Here is a 16,846-nt window from a genome sequence, read left to right on the forward strand (position 1 = left end):
TCTGGGTTCTGCTGGGTTAGAAAGATTGGACATATCAGCTAGCATTCACTCTCATAGAAGCAACAGGGTCAGGAACCATTTTATAAATCTCAATTTACTTCTGAGATGCTTCAATTGAATGAGCAATCAATTTAACCAACTACAATTCTTCCCTGGTTTAGGATCTGCATAGGATGGAACAACAAAAGCAGAAACCACAGCAAATCCTGGGCTGCTCAAATGTAAAAGCCCTCCACATGCTCTCTTAGACAGAGTAATAATACACTTCCAATATCTATGGAAACTCCAACTTTAAAACTTACTAGTGAGTCCCTCTGTCTTTTAAGTAAGTCCCTCTGCCTTACACAAAAAGAAAGATTATCAGTGGGCATCATCGTGTATTATCTCCCCCACCATAACCCACCCACCAACATGCTCATATACAAGTACATCTGATACATCTGGCTATACACTACACCCAACAAGAAGACACTTCATATGACTGGTCAAGTTGACACTGAATATTTATGAAAATTGACTAAAAGCTAGGTCATAAAGTTAGCCAATTTGAAAGCATTATGTGAAATAACTGGTATCACACAGAACATATCATTTCACCCCAATGTACTTTAGTTATTAAAAAATATGTACTAGAGGAAAAAATACTTGAAAATTTAAAATACATTTCTAAACAAACTATCAAGCAAAAAAAATAAAATGGAAATTATAAACTATTTAGAAAATATTTAGAAAAAATAAATATTTAGAAAAATACCAGGATTATATAAATATTATGTACCAAAATGGTAGGACACGGTTAAAGAGGTTCTTAAAGTTTAGTCTTAAATGCTTACATTAAAAAGAACTCAACTTAATGAAGTGATCATACAACCGTAAGGAATTAGAAAAAAGAACAGCAAAATAAACTCAAGAAGATGAGAGAAAATAATAAAAATAATAGCAGAAGTTAATGAAAAAGAAAATAAACATATAATGAAGAGGATCAACAGAGGTCAGAAAAGTAATAAAATATACAAATCTCCGGAGAAAATAATCAAGGGGAAAAAAGAGAAAGGCATTTTAAAAAATTTTAATCAGGAATGAAAAGGGGCAAAGCTATAATTGCTACAGAGATTAAACAGATAAGATGTTATGAATGAGTTTGTGCCTATAAACATGAAAACTTAGATGAAATAAACAGATATATACAGCTTAACAAAAGAGTCCTATAAGCTTTAAAGAAATTGAATCAGTAGTTCAAAATAGTCCCATTACACACACATACATACGCACACACACACACACACACACACACACACACACTGGATCCAGACAGATTTCTAGGAAATTCTACCAAATGTTTGAGCATTGGGAAATTCTAATCTTATGCAAACTATTTCACACAATGGGAAAAAAAATCATTTGTGATATAACTTTGCCTTCAAAACCTGATGAAGATATTATAAGCAAAGAAAAATATAGGCCAGTCTCACTAATGAATGAATACAGATTCAAAACCTCTAAAAAATAAACATTTTTATAAAACAAATCAGAGGGTGGATAAAAAGATAATTTGTTATGACCAAGTTGGTGTTTCCTAGGAAACCTAGATTGGTTTATCATGAGAAGATCAATTAAAGTAACTCACCATGTTAACATGTTAAGGTGAAAAAATATTGTATCTTAACAGAAGTAGGAAAAACTGGATAAAACTTTACATCCATCTGTGATGTAAAAAAATAAAAGCAACAAACTCCTTAGCAAACTGGGAATAGAAGGCACTTAGCCCAATAAAGGGCATTTCAAAAAACCCACAGAAACCTCATATCTAACAATGAAACTCTGACAGTATCTTCTATAAGATCAGGTTCAATATAAGGATGCCTGTCTTCATCAATCTTATTCTACATTGTTCTGGAGGACCTTGCATAGTAAATCAAGAAAAAGAAATAAAAGCTAAAGGACTAGAAAAAAAGAAACAAAAACCTTCATTATTTTACAGATATGATCACTTACATAGAAAATCTCAAAAAACAAAGCTTAACACATAGGGGTTATTTAATAAATGTTTGTTGAGAAAAATAAGCAATAAAATAGTTGTGAGGATTAAGTGAGATCACCTATGTTATTTGGCACATAGTAGGAACTTAGTTACTACTAATTTCCTTTCCCTTAAAATTCACTTTTAGGTATCTATGTCACGAGGGAAAAGGATTATTAAAAAGTAAAAATTTCAACCCAATGTTCATAGCAGCATTATTTACAATTGCCAAGATATGGAAGCAACCTAAGTATCCATCAACAGATGAATGGATAAAGAAGTGTGTGTGTGTGTGTGTGTGTGTGTGTGTGTGTGTGCGCGTGTTTGTGTGTGTGTGTGCGTGCACGCACGCAATGGAATACTACTCGGCCATAAAAAAGAAGAAAATTTTGCCATTTGCAACAACATGGATGAATTGGAGGGTATTATGCTAAGTGAAATAAGTCAGGCAGAGAGAGACAAATAATGTATGATATCACTTATATGCAGAATCTAAAAAATACAACAAACTAGTGAATATAACAAAAAAGAAGCAGACAGATATAGAGAATAAACTAGTGGTTACCAGTGGGGAGACAGAAGGGTAGGAGATTAAGAGGTACAAACTATTATGTATAAAATAAACTATAAGGATATATTATACAGCACAGGGAATATAGCCAAAATTCTATAATAATTATAAATGGAGTGTAACCTTTAAAACCTACAAATCACTACATTGTCCACCTATAACTTATAATATTGTGCATCAACTATACTTCAATAAAAAATGTTTAAATCTTCAATAAAGTATTAGCAAGCAAAAAATAAAAAGTAAAAATTTAAATTAATAAGAAGGATGTTAATTATACTTCAATTTTAAAAACGGTTAAAATGTTTAAAAAAAAGAAGGATGTTAGATTCAAAATCAATACACGAAAGTAAACTGCATTTCTAGAGGTCCACAACAATCGGCTAAAATTGTAAAGTTTTTTAAAGATACAATTTAAAATAGCAATAAACATTTAAAAATACCTAGTATAAAATAAGGAAGGTGTAAGTCTTCTAAAGAGAAAACTAAAAAACTTTATTGGAAGATATTAAAGAACAAATAAATAACTAGGAAGATCTATCATATTATTGGGTGGAAAGACTGAACATCATAAAGCATATCATAATTCTCTCTAAATTGATCTAGAATGTCAGTGCAATTCAAATAAAATTTCTATCAGACTGTGTATTATGTGCATGTGAAACTCAACAAGCTGATTCTAAAATTTACATGAAATAAAGGGCCAACAAAAGCCAAGACACTCCTGAAGAGCAAAATGTGGGGTGGGGTTGGGAGCTCCCCCCTCCTAGATACAAAGATTTACTGTAAGCTATGGAAATTAAATCAGTGTGATACTGGTGCAGGCATAGACTAATAGATCAAAAGAAGAAGAGAGAGTCTAGTAACAAACCCATGCTAATATGGAAAATGGAAAACTACTTATATATGGAAATGACACTATGTCAATTGTTTATCCAAAAAGAAAAAAAAAAGTTGTATCCCTATTCTAACACAAAAATGAACTGCATTAGATTAAATACTTCATATGGAATACCAAATTATAAAATTTTCTAAAGATGATATAGAATGCTTTTTTCTTTGCTGATTTATTTGGTTGCGCCAGGTCTTAGTTGCAGCAGGCAGGCTCCTTAGCTGCGGCTCTCGGGCTCCTTAGTTGCAGAAGGGTCTTAGTTGTGGCAGGTGGTCTCCTTAGTTGCAGAATGCATGTGGGATCTAGTTCCCTGACCACGGATCAAACCCGCATCCTCTGCATTGGAAGGCAGATTCTTAACCACTGTGCCACCAGGGAAGTCCCTAGAATGCTTTTCTTTATAACCTTTTATTTCTTAAAATTAAAAAAAAAAGAAGCAAATAATGCAAAATTTAATGAGAAGATCGATAAATTAAATTGCATTAAAATTAAGAACTTGAACTCATGATTAAAAATGAAATGCAAGCAATAGAGAAGAAGATGTTTGAAATATATACAACCAGTAAGGGGTGTTAGAAAGATATATGCATATATTTTAAGAACTCCTACAAATCAGTAAGAAAAAGGTATACTCAGTAGAAAAAAAAGGGCAACTGACATGGACAAGTATTTCATAGAACAGGAAATACTAAAACACAAACATATGAAAAGATGATTGAGGGGGTATTCACAGGGTTCACCGTGGAGCATGTGTATGGCTTGCTGCCCGCTGTAATTGGCCTCTTCTTTTCCTGGCTGTGAAGCAAATGAGGGCCCTGAACCAGGTGGCTATAAGAGGAGTGGACTCAGAAGGGAGTGCCAGAGTTTGTGCCCTGGTGGCAGCGGTGGTACTGATCCAACACATATTCACCTTGAAGAGGAAGACACAGTGGAAGATCAATATCATTGAGATGAATATTGGATAGCTAAGACATGACAATCAAGAGTCCACTGTCTTTGTAAAAATGACGCCAAAATTGCAGAAACATTTGATTCACATCAAGAACTCCACAAAGGTAGAAGAAATTATCTGTGATCTTGTCAAAGGAGGAGGTGTCATACTTCAGCTACTAACAGACTTTGATATGACACCAAGTAAATACAAAGGAAAAAGATGCCCAACATGTCATAATATCACTGACAACTGTAAACTGGTCACAGGTAAATGTCCAAAAAAAAAGATATTCAACTAAAGGAAAGATATTCTCTTGAAGTTGATCTAGCTCTTACCAGAGATGAAAAGTACATTTATATGGTAGAATAGTATACTAAGTCACATAATTTGCTTGTTGAACAAGCTTCATCAAAAGCTAAATTTAAAGAATTTGTGGAAGAATTTGAAGACATGTTCAAGGAAGGATATGAGAATTTATTTGATAAGGTCCAACAGCATAATATCCCTGTGTTCATACTTTTGCACTGCATAGGTGATGTACTTAACTGTCAAGCTAGTGTTATCATCCAAATGTCAAAGTGGTGTCCAACTAATGGATTTTTTTATGAAAATGTGGCTTTTTTAAAGCATATAAAGGGGAATAAATATAATATTTAACAAAAACAGACTATCTCAATCCACAGTAAGACAATAGCAACATAATTCTGTTTGGAGACTCTCAAAGAGACAATAATAGCAGATGGAGTAGCCGATGTTAAACACATTCAGAAAACTGAGAATCTAAATGAGAGAAGGGGTGAACTTTTAGAAAAGTGCATGGGCTCTTATGATATTGTTTTAGTACAATTTAGTACTCACTGGAGGTAGTCAACACTATCCTACAGAAGATTCTATAAACAAGTATCTTTTAGGAATGCCTCTCTCCCATAGGAGAAATTGATACTAGATCTGCTCATCTGTTTATCTTGCTGAAAGACTGCTATTCATAATATATTCTTGCCCTTTAAGTTTTTCCTTTGTTACTTCTATGTTTTCAAATATGTTGACTGCATCAGCTGGAAACTCTTTTTTCTCTGCCTCTCACAACACACTTCATTTTTTGAACAGGTAAAAAAAAAAAAAAGAAAACTTAATGCCAAAATTAGAAAATAACTCCCTACTTTTCCAAAGTCAATTTTGTAGTTTAATATTATCATGCACTTTGTGAGGAGTCTTTTTATACTGGGAAAGTTTATGTAATTTTGAAAAGAAGTTTCATGAAATGGAAATAATGTTCATGATTTCAAGTGTTGCTGTTTTTATAATACAGATAAATCATGCTGATGGCATCACCATCTCCTGAAAAAAAAGGTGGGGGATGATTGACTGACATCTTTGATGACCAGGAAAATGCAAATTAAAACCACAATGAGATACAATTCTTAACACACCAGATTGGCAAAAACTAAAAAGTCTGACAATATAAAACGTTAGCAAGAATGTGGAGCAACAGAAACCAACACATCGCCAGAAGGAGTGTAACTGGTCAGCCCTACTTTGGAAAAGAGTTTGTCATTAACAGTAATTTTGACATGTGCATAAATTATGACCCCCCAAATTCTACTTCTATATATATGCTCCAAAGAAACCCTCACCCAAGTATATTAGTTGCCTATTGCTGCCTTAGCAAATTAACACAAATTTAGTGGCTTAAAACAGCACAAATTTATTCTCTTACAGTTCAGGAGGTCAGAAGTCCTAAAAATCAAGGTCGGTAGGGCTGCATTCCTTCTGGAGGCTCTAGGGGAGAATTCAGTCCCTTGCCTTTTCTAGCTTCTAGGCTGCCTGCATTCCTTGGTTCATGGACCAATTCTCCATCTTCAACTGAATTTCAAAGCAGTGCAGCATCTTCCAAACTCTGGCCCTCCTGCCTCCCTATTGTAAGGACCCTTGTTACTACACTGAGCCCACCCAGATAATCCAGAATAATCTCCCCATATCAAGATCCTTAGCTGAATCACCTCTTCAAAGTCCCTCTTATGAGGTAAGATATTCACAGATTCTGAAGTTTACGATGTGGACATCTTTGAGAAGCCATTACTCAACATACCACAAAAGTAAACCAGGAGACATGTACAAAATGCTTATAGCAGCATTATTTGTAACAGCAAAAACAACAACAGCAACAACAAACCCTAGAAATAACTCAAAAGTCTATCGATGATAGAATGGATAAATTGTGATATATTTATTCAAAGAGATATTATACAGCAGTGGATATTATTACTATGCATTTCAACATGAATTAATCTCAAAAACATAACGGTGGGCAGAAAAAGCAAGAAATAGAAGATTGTACATAGAATGATTCCATTTATACAAAGTTCAAAGACAGAGAAAATAAAATTGCATATCGTATAGGAAAACATACGTAGGTGGCAACGCCGTAAAAACAAAAAAAGCAAGGGAATAATTACAGGATGGTGATAACAGGGGTAGGGCTCAGGAGGGAGGACAATAAAGTTGTGAAGGGGCAGCAGACAACTTCAGGGGTAATGGCAATGTTTTATGTTTTAACCTGGTGTAATCAGAAGGATGTCCAGTTTGTAATTATTCTTTACTCTGTACGTGTATATTTTCTCCCCTTTGGATATGTAATACATTTCATAATTTTCAATAAAGGCAATGGACAGTACAATGAAAACTGAAGATCCAAAGCTCTTGTCATTGCCAATATGTTCAGCACACGTTTTGTTTTTACTTTAATTTGCAGGGGTCCAAGGGGTATGCTTTAGCAACGTACATGAGCAGTTAACAACCCAGCTCTCACTGTGTTAATGGGAACTAAAACTTTACTCCATGGAGTTATTGGTACTAAAATGGAATGTTTATTCGGAGAACTACACAACTCAATTTGTTTACTTTTCTCGTTCTTTTAGTGTGTTGACATTACCATATATTACAGATAATCTACTAAACAGAACTACCTTCCTTCTCTACAGTTCTTTCCACATTGTTCTGTCCCAATTAACTTTTATGACTTTGATACTACTGATATGTAATTTTAAGTTAATAAACTAATCAACAAATACAGATTGATAGTAATAAGCAATCAGAATTTTTTCAACCTATGTCATCTCTCCAAAGAAATACTAACCTCTAACTGGATAAAACTTACAATGAGCTATCTTCACACGCAAAAAAATTTTTTTCAAAAGTGGCACAACCCAATATTTAAGTCCACGTGGCAATAGTTCTCCAGTTTTTCCATAATACTTTGTATGACAGATGTCACTGTCAAGGTACCAAAGCACTTAATTCTGCTTTTGAACTACTATCTGTCCAGTTTATCTGCTCTATATCCTCTTCTCTAAGAAAAGACAAAATTTCAAGCATTATCCCCCTAGATGTTACAATACAAATAGCTGAACCTGCCTGTGAATTCAAGGACTCCCCTGAACATAAGTTTCTTATGAGACCCATATTTATCATCTGACAGAAGCTTTAGATGACCACACAAAAATAATTTTCCCACATAAGAAGTTTTTGCTTTCTTTTGAAAACATTTTAAAGAAATGGTATAAATATTACTATTATTTTTTTATGTTTCTATAGGGATCGGAGTGATGAGCATGCCTTCTTGTGTGAGCAAAGGGGACAATGGGTAGAGGGGGTAGTTTTCTTATAGAGGCTCAGCTGGCTTCACATATCACATAAATATGCAACAATTCTGAAGATACATAGAATTAAATAAAATCCACACTAGTTATATGTTTTATCTATTTTATATTATAAAAGATCTAACAGAAATTTCTACAAATACAATTGTAAAGGGTAAGTGGCTAATCAAAATTAACAACTTGTATGCATATTAGAAGATATTAAAGTATAGGTAATCAGTTTTAGATGATATATCTTCCACTCTCCACAGTGGGCCTCAGTATGTGATTTTGTTAAGTAATATTCAGAATAGAAAAGTGATTTTAAAATCCTAAAATTATATAAGATATTCTGCTATGAAGTCTCTAAAGTTATTATTATGTCACATAGAAGTTTTTAAAAAACAACAGTTAGAGCAAGAAGGCTGTAACCAAGCAAGACATAGCTTCTTCCTGCAAAACTGCTCTATATCAACCTCGTACTAAATCACTGTAGCAGGCAACTAGGGGTAAAAATATCCAAACAATTCACCAACATTGGACTCCAGAGCTTCCAAGCAGTCATAACACCCATCTCTATTTTGATGTTCAGGGTACCAAGAAAATATACCCAAAACACCAATGACAGAAGACTCTAATGCCTTTAATGACTTTGCTCTTGTCAACTGGGAAGAATACCATCAGAGTTGCCTGGTAGAGATTTTACATATACAGAACCTGAGGCAATAAGCAGTTAAGCAATGCACCCAAGGCCACGGGCAATAAGTGACTGAGCCTGGATACTAACAGACGACTGCTTAATTTTCCAAATCCACACTGTGTACTCAGATTTTATATGGCACGTGGTCTGAATCTTAATTAGAAAAACTTGAACCAACTTTGGTCCAGATCCACAGCAGCTAGCAAAGACAGCTGGAATAAAATTTTCTCTGTTGTTTTTTGTCTTATGCTCCTAAATTTAGTCTCAATAGAGGTCTTAAGGCCCTTAATAATTCATCCTGATTGATTCCATTGTAGGACATAGAGTGACATACTGAGGAACAGAAACCTGCTTAATCTCCTTGACCTGTCATCTCCGACAATCCACCCAAGGGCGCCCTTAGCATTTGATACCATCTTTTCAGATTGGCCTCTTGCATGAAATAGGATCATGACAGCTTATAAATTTCCTAGCCACAAATTCCTTAAATTCAACTGAGATAAAAGCAGATGAGAAATAATTCTTATAACCCATATTTTTGCAAGTAACTGGCTTAGAGGTGTACTTGCTGCAGTAATAATCTGAGACAATACCATCTCCTTAAAGCCATCATGAGAAGGAATTACCACAATTAAAATAATCTTCCATGGATTGATCATGCAAAAATCAATACATCTTGGCCAAGGTTTCTTAATAAGTTCCCAAGGAAAGGTAAGTGTTTCTGATGGGTCATGACAGGAAGCCTGAGCTCTATTCCTGTCTCCTCTAACAGTCAACTGAGGGCTCAGGACACTGGCTCTGGATCAGTATGCGGTACAGCAGAAGCCTTGGTTAGGTGTAGGGATGGGTATCATGTGCTTTTGAGAGGTCAAAAGGTGGAAAAGGGTGGCGAACAGAGGTAGTATTTGAAAAAAAGGCCAAATCAGAAAGGTGAGAGGCACCTGTAAAAAGCAGTCAATCAGGAATTCCCTGGCAGTCCAGTGATTGGGACTCTGCGCTTTCACTGCCGAGGGCACGGGTTCGATCCCTGGTCAGGGAACTAGGATCCCACAAGCCCTGCAGCACAGCCAAATAAATAAATAAATGACAAACATTAAAAAAAAAAAAGCAGTCAATCAGAGGGGCAATTAAGAGAGGAACAATCTAGGTACACTGTATCAAGAAGAAGACTGGGACATTCACAGCATTTGGTGGGAGGCACAGAATGGTGGAAAGCAGCTCCTGAAACAAATTCTTGTGATGAGAAACTGGGATACTGCTCCCCTTGGGCGTGGGTGGTGAGGAGCATCTTAAAGATGCCGGAAAAAAAGATTTTATAGTTTTTTTTTCTTTTACAGTATAAGGACGAATTATAAGCCTTTAGACATAGATTCTAACGTATTGTCATAGAGACAATTTCTGGCTGTGGTTCGTGCAATGTGGCCTTATACTATTACAATCATACCTGGCTGATATTAGGTACTCAGAGCGCATTTGTGAAGTGGAATTTAAGGAATGGCATGCTTTTTGATAAGAACCAATGCTATTTTCCTCACAGACAGTATCTGTCATGGGCAGATGATTCACATTGATGCCTTATAAATAGCATGAATTCCTTAGGAAATTTCTCCACAAGCCCCTCTCTTCACACTAAATTCAAGATATTAGCCAAATCCTGCAGTGCTAAGTATATATATAAATCAAGTCAGGATTCTACTGACACTAAACTTGAAGAGAGAACAGTGACACAATCTGGCTTTGCAGCAGCAGGCAATCCATGACTTTGACTTTCAACCTTGGCTTTCTAAGTCATCAGACAAGCATACAGAAGACAGTGTCATACAAATTACTCCAGCATTGCATGTGCTAGGTTAGCCTTTAACAGAGGTACTAAATGAGCCTTGCGATCTGTTTAATTTGTAAAGGAATTGAGGTAATAATGGAACTAAGCGATTCTTCAGATAATAATAATGATGGCTATCATTTACCAAGAGTCTACCATGGACCCAGTATCTGGGCCAGGTGTTTTACATTCATATAATATTCACAACAGCCATGCAAAGTGAATATGATTGGCCCCATTATACACACAAGGAACCTGAGGCGAAAAGGTAACTAACCTACATCGTGTAAGTAATTTACCAATAACTGTGCTAGAGTGTGAATATCTCAGAGATGCTTGGGCATTTTTTTACCATACTATGTTACTTTGAAGAGTTAGCCATTTGTGCTCCGGGCCACTGCCCATGTTGTTAAATGCAGCTCCAAAACCATAAAGAGATCTGTCAGTGGTAATAAACAATAGTTTACGTTCAACTTAATGTACTAGAACAGAGTCAGAAGTTAATACTGTTTGTCATTCTTCTTGTTGGCCAGCTCAACACCACGGTCACATTTCTAGTCTATAATTAAATATATTAGCAAAGCTTGACTTCCGTAGAATGAAAACACAGAAGAATCAAGTAAGCCTACCAAAAGCTTGAAGCTCTTGCTTCATGAAGAGTAGGCACACCACGAATTGCAAATATCTTTCCCCAGGTGCAGACCATTTCACAGAAAAGATGAAATGACCAAAGAAAGTGAAGCTAGAATCCCAATTTGATTTTATTTTCCAAAAACAGAAGGATGATATGCAAGTACAATGTGTGATTTCCTGATATATTCCCCTGAGTTAAACCTCTCATGATCACGGTCATATAGGCAGTTCTTGGGAAATGTGAAAAACGCTGGATGTGATGCCAGAAGTCCTGAATTCCCTATCCCAGCTCTGCTACTGTTTAGCTCCAAAATTCTGGTCCATTTAATTTGTCTAAGCCTCAGTTTCTTCACTTTTTTAAATGAGGATAATGATTCCTACCTTTCACAGCAGTAAGGATGAATTGAGATAGTGTAGGTTGAAGCATTTTATAAATCATAAAGTTCCACACAAATATACCACCACATTCAGAATACAGAACAGGAATCAGACTAGAAGCATTAGGAACTCTCCAGTTCCCAAGTTCTGTCCCCACAAGGCTTGACTGACTTCCTGTCTTGAGTTCTGTGATATTTCCCTATATGTTATTTCTGGGATGTTATCCCTCACCCCACTTCTTATTTCTGATTGCTTCAGTGGGTGTCTGTCCCCAGCAATCAAACAAACCCATGACTAAAGCAACAAATGCCCCCAAAGGACTTCCCCTCTAGCCAAACAGGAAAGAGCTGTTGGACCAACAAATCACTGTTATGGCTATTAACTCCAATGCCTTACTGACAGTTCACCTATAGTTTCCAAAAAGTTTCACAGCAATTTATTCTAGGATAATTTGCTTGCTTATATACTCCAGAGCTCCAGATCTTTTCCTGGAAACAGGTATACATCTCTTACTCTACAATGGATATATGCAATTATAAGATCTTCAGAGAATAATTCTATCTCTGCCTTAAAAATTATCAATATCTCTCAAATATCACGGGAAATCTGTTAACAATTTCCTCCAGTTAAATCCTAATGATGTAAACAGATTTTCTCGGTAGGTTTAGGTACTAAGCAGTTGTGAGGTTTTTAAATCTTTCATCTTTAAAGGAACTATCCATGTTGTACACTCACAACCCAGCTTCCAGAAATATCAACTGTGTAGTCCATGTCAAAGTTGTCTCACAACTTTGGTAAAGGGCATTATGAAAAGATGTTGTTGAATAGCTCATTACTCATTGTTTACACACCACAACAGAGGCTGCAGGTAGTGGTTCTCAAGAACACAAATTGTGGCCCCAAACATTCTGAGTTCAAACCCTGGCTCTCCAACTTATTAGCAGTGTGATCTTGGGGAGGTTGCTTAGCCTCTCTGTACCTCAGTTACTTCAACTGTGCAATAGATTGATAATAGACCTACCTTACAAAATTGTTGCGTGAACTATGTAAAGTGCTTAAGACAATACCCGGCAAACAGTAAGTGTCTTATAAATGTTAGCTCTTACTACTTTTACTACTTTGCCTTCACAGGCATTAATGGGTTATACTGCATGCAGTGAAGTTTCCTGAGTCATCGTGTCCCAAACTCTCCAAACATGATACAATTCCTGGGATCTTTGCTTGTAAATAATCAACAACTCCTCATGTAAATGGATGTAAATTGCTAACACACCTTCTGAATGGCATTCTAACAGATTTTTGAACTTCCTATTATGTCAAGGAGCTGTCTTCTTTCATGGGCAGGACTATTACAACCTTGAATATGTGAACAAGACATGAGTATAATCCTTAATATCTCCCATAGTAGTAAAAGTGTGCAGTCTTGACAAAGTTAGACAACCTGGGCTTGGATCCTGGCTCTGCCATTTACTAGCTGTGTAAACCTTGGCAACTTACTAAACCTCCCAAAATCCAGTTTCTTCACATGTAAAATGTGGAAAGTAATGATATCTATCTCACAGAGCTTTGTGAGGATTAAATGAGATAACCAAATCTTAGCATAGTGCCTAGCATATAGCATATTAATTTTTCTTTGGTTTGCTTAGTCCAGTTGAAAATGAGTTCTTTGCCTGTGTGTTAATTGAAAAATTCTATTAGCAGTTGATACTTTAAGGACAATAAAATGTAAGGATGAAGTTTTACTAGCAGAAGTCTTTTCTTGTGCCATTATCTTGTGTCTGATTTAGTCCACATGAAGAGGCATTTTTGGAAGGTTTTATTATAAACCTTACAATATAGAATAATCCTGGAGCATTTGTCTAACAAATATATAGAAATATGTTGAAAAGGTGATTGACCTCTGAAAAGAATCATCAATGCTTTCTTTCTACTTAAATTTCTTGTTTGTTTTCATAATGTAAGAATTGGGGTCAGAACTTCAGAATGATAAAGTCATAGTTAGAAGGTTAGAGGATGTCTAGAGGAAGGCTGTTAACTGCCCCCATTCAAGTCAGGGAGACACGACTTAAACATGGTTTGTCTTTGGCAAAGCTGAGCTAGTCTGGTCATCGTTGGTTCCTTGGTAGCTTTTCTTTACTCTTCTCAGTCCTTGAACCTATCCTGGTCCCATTATTGTTCTTACCAAGTGGTCAATTCATTTCTGTTCATGTTAACTGCTAATTAACTTGTTCACAGCTGATGGGCTCTCAGAGATGTTTGGAGATTCTTACAGTTGGAAAAACCAGAAATACTGAGGGAAATTAAGCTATAATAGAATTATAGGTTGTGAAGTTGTTAGTATGGGGGAAAGATCATTGCCTGATATTTTTTGCCCACTGTTCCTTTGTCTAGGGCCTATCTTGTTCCTGTGGACTCATTAATGTCCTTAGATTGGAATGATTATGCAGAAAAACTTTCTTTGATTTTTGATTTGGAGACGAAGGGACTCAGATCCTATTACATAATAGTTGGCTATCTCCTCTATTGCAGTTAATGGGAAGACCCAGAAAGCAATCCTGAACCCAAATCATTTCTTTCCTAAAGATATCACCCAATGACAATACCAAGGAATGGCTTATCTCCAGCCTTCCCAAAGATATGTAAAGATAATGTGTAGCTATACAAATAGAGATTTATTACAAGTCCCCTAGACTATATTGCCAGCCAGGTGGAAGTCCTGACCCCTCCTGTAACATTCTGGAGCAGCCACTGGTAACACTATGAGTGGCTCAGACATGAGGCTTATTCAAAACTAAGCATGCCTTGCTACAAAACTATTAATTTTACAACTCATACGCAGTATTGTTTTGTAAGGTTTCTGCTCTTCGATTCTGTAATGAAGATGAAATTTTAGAGCTTGAAGACTCTCAGAAATCGTTTTCCCAGCTCTCTCATGTTACATATGAAGGTTCTGAGGTGCACAGAGAGCAGGGCATCTGCCCAAGTTCCCAAGGGTGATGAGTGCAGGGCAGCCCAGATCTGTGTCCCTCTCCTGCTCCTAGGTCTTCTATGGTTCTTTGCCTTCAAAGTGAAGGTAACTAGGATAACAAGTCTCTCGAATAATCTGGCCCCACTTTCCTATCCTTTGGTTGGACCTTGTTGCCTCATAAACATTCTCTGTGGGAAATGGCTAAGAGTGGAATTAGACCCATTATGAGGCAGATTCAATCATCTAGGTGAAAGAAAATGGGGACCTGGAGTGGAGTTGTGGCAGTAGAGATGGAGAAAAATGGATGGACTTGAGATCTGTTTTAAAGACTGAATCAAAAGGACTTTCTGATCTATTGAGTATGGTGGGTGAATAAAGGAAGGAATCAAAGATGACAGCTAGGTTTCTGGCTTGGGTAACGGAGGATAAGGAAGATAAGATAGGGGCAGGAGAATGTTGCAGGTCAAGGTGGTGAAGGACAGAGTTCTCTTAGTGTTTCAGATATGACAATCTATTTGAGAGATGGCATGGCATATGTGAGAGGAGGACAACTCTTTCCGCCTTCTTTGGATTTCATGAGGAGAGATCTCCCTTAAGCTCGCCAGCCTTTGTACTGTCTCCTTGCTCCTCCCCAAGGAGGTAGGGTGAGTTACCCTATTAGGGTACTAGGGAGACTAATTGGGCATGCATCGCCAACCCCTTCTTCCTCTTAATCTTCTGCCCACAGGAAGCATGCCTCTGCTCTGTTCCTCAATGCTGTACGTTTCAAAGGGATGGGCCTCTCTTGTGGGGAGGACTGTACGCGTCCAGCTTTGTCTATATCTGGGAGTGTAGGGCTATTTAATTTTGGAGGTATTACAAGCCCATACTCCAGTATCTGCTTAGTAAGTTGTAAATGTGATATTTTGATGTCCCATTTCCTCTTTTGTCTTATTTCTCATCTCAGTCAGATCAGGGTAGGAAAGAGAGATATTGTTTACTGGGTCTTCTCAAAGCCAAGAGTAGAAGAAACAGTGATAGAGGAATAGAGCATCCTAAGTCTAACACTTATGGCCATGTGGTCTCGGGAAAAGGCCTCAGTGCTTGCTTCCTAATCTAAAAAAGGGAGAAGATAACATGCACTACCCCCTTCTCATCAGATTATTATGAAGATCACATGAGATAATTCTGAAAAAATACCAGGCTTAAATTAATATTCAAATATAGGAAACATTACTTTTAGTTCCAAATGCACTAAGGAACTTAAAGATGGAATTTCTGTAAAGAGAACACCAAAAAATGGACAAATTAATATTTCTCTTGTAATAATTATTATAGATATCTTATTATATACGTCTCCTTAGGCAAACAGCAGTTTATCAAAGGTGACAGGCATGGAGGAAAAGAAAGGAAAAAAAAGTAGTCTAATGCTCATTTAGTCAAATTTTCCTATTTCAAATATTGAAAAACTGCCCTATTCTTTAGCTTTGTACATTTATACAGAATTTGAGAATTGGAAACACATTCTAATGAATGGCTTCCTTTAACAAGGATGGGAAAAAATTATCTTTCATAAAACTGGAATGACAATTTAAAAAAAAAAAAACACTTCCACACACAAGCCAGGCATTACGTTCTGCTAGAAAGAAGGAAGCAAGATACAGATGTTAAGGTTCAATGTGGTTTTCAGTCAAGAGAAAATATCAACTCTAGGAAACAGAGTCACATAGCTTATAAAGTTTGGTGGACCTTCCCTGTGATGGGTTGTCACAGAAGGGCAGCAGCAAGTCCTGTGGCTGAATTTTACAAATGATTAAGCAAGTTTCAGAGTGTTAGTACGTTGGGGGAGAAGCAATATAATAACAGAGGTGATTAAATCCCACATGCTTCCTAGTGGATTCAGGAGGATGGAAAATATTTCTTTTCTGCCTACAAAAGGAAAAGGAAAAAAAGAAAAAAAAAATATCCTGAAGGGGACATTCACCAGCAGGAACTTTAGGTTAACAGAGGCAAAACCTCAAATAATCAATCAGCCTGAGAATTGCTGGCATGGTAACTTCTGTGTCACTGTTGCTAAGAATTCCTGGTGGATACTAGGCTAAGAGAAATACCAAAGAAATAATATTTATCATTGTTCTCACTTTAATAAAAGCCTGGATATTGTATACCAAGTGTTTAAATACCAATTTCCCTGTCATTTGTTCTACTTAGAATGTACAATACTTCAGGGGCAAGGTCTTTTTCACATTGCAAGGCACTGACCTACAGGAACTAAATTACAACCATGGGCCACATGGGTTAACAGTTTGAA

At 36.4% G+C, this 16,846-nt stretch overlaps 1 protein-coding gene and 1 pseudogene across 1 annotated transcript in view; one reads left to right on the forward strand and one right to left on the reverse strand.

Moving 5' to 3' along the window:
* Window positions 1-16,846, reverse strand: part of PDE11A (phosphodiesterase 11A) — a 423,612-nt gene that overhangs the window by 389,205 nt on the left and 17,561 nt on the right. The window lies entirely within an intron of this gene.
* Window positions 4,290-5,313, forward strand: LOC132368567 (cytosolic 5'-nucleotidase 3A-like; annotated as a pseudogene).

This window comes from Balaenoptera ricei, chromosome 7 (assembly GCF_028023285.1).
Source record: "Balaenoptera ricei isolate mBalRic1 chromosome 7, mBalRic1.hap2, whole genome shotgun sequence".
Lineage (NCBI taxonomy): Eukaryota > Metazoa > Chordata > Mammalia > Artiodactyla > Balaenopteridae > Balaenoptera > Balaenoptera ricei.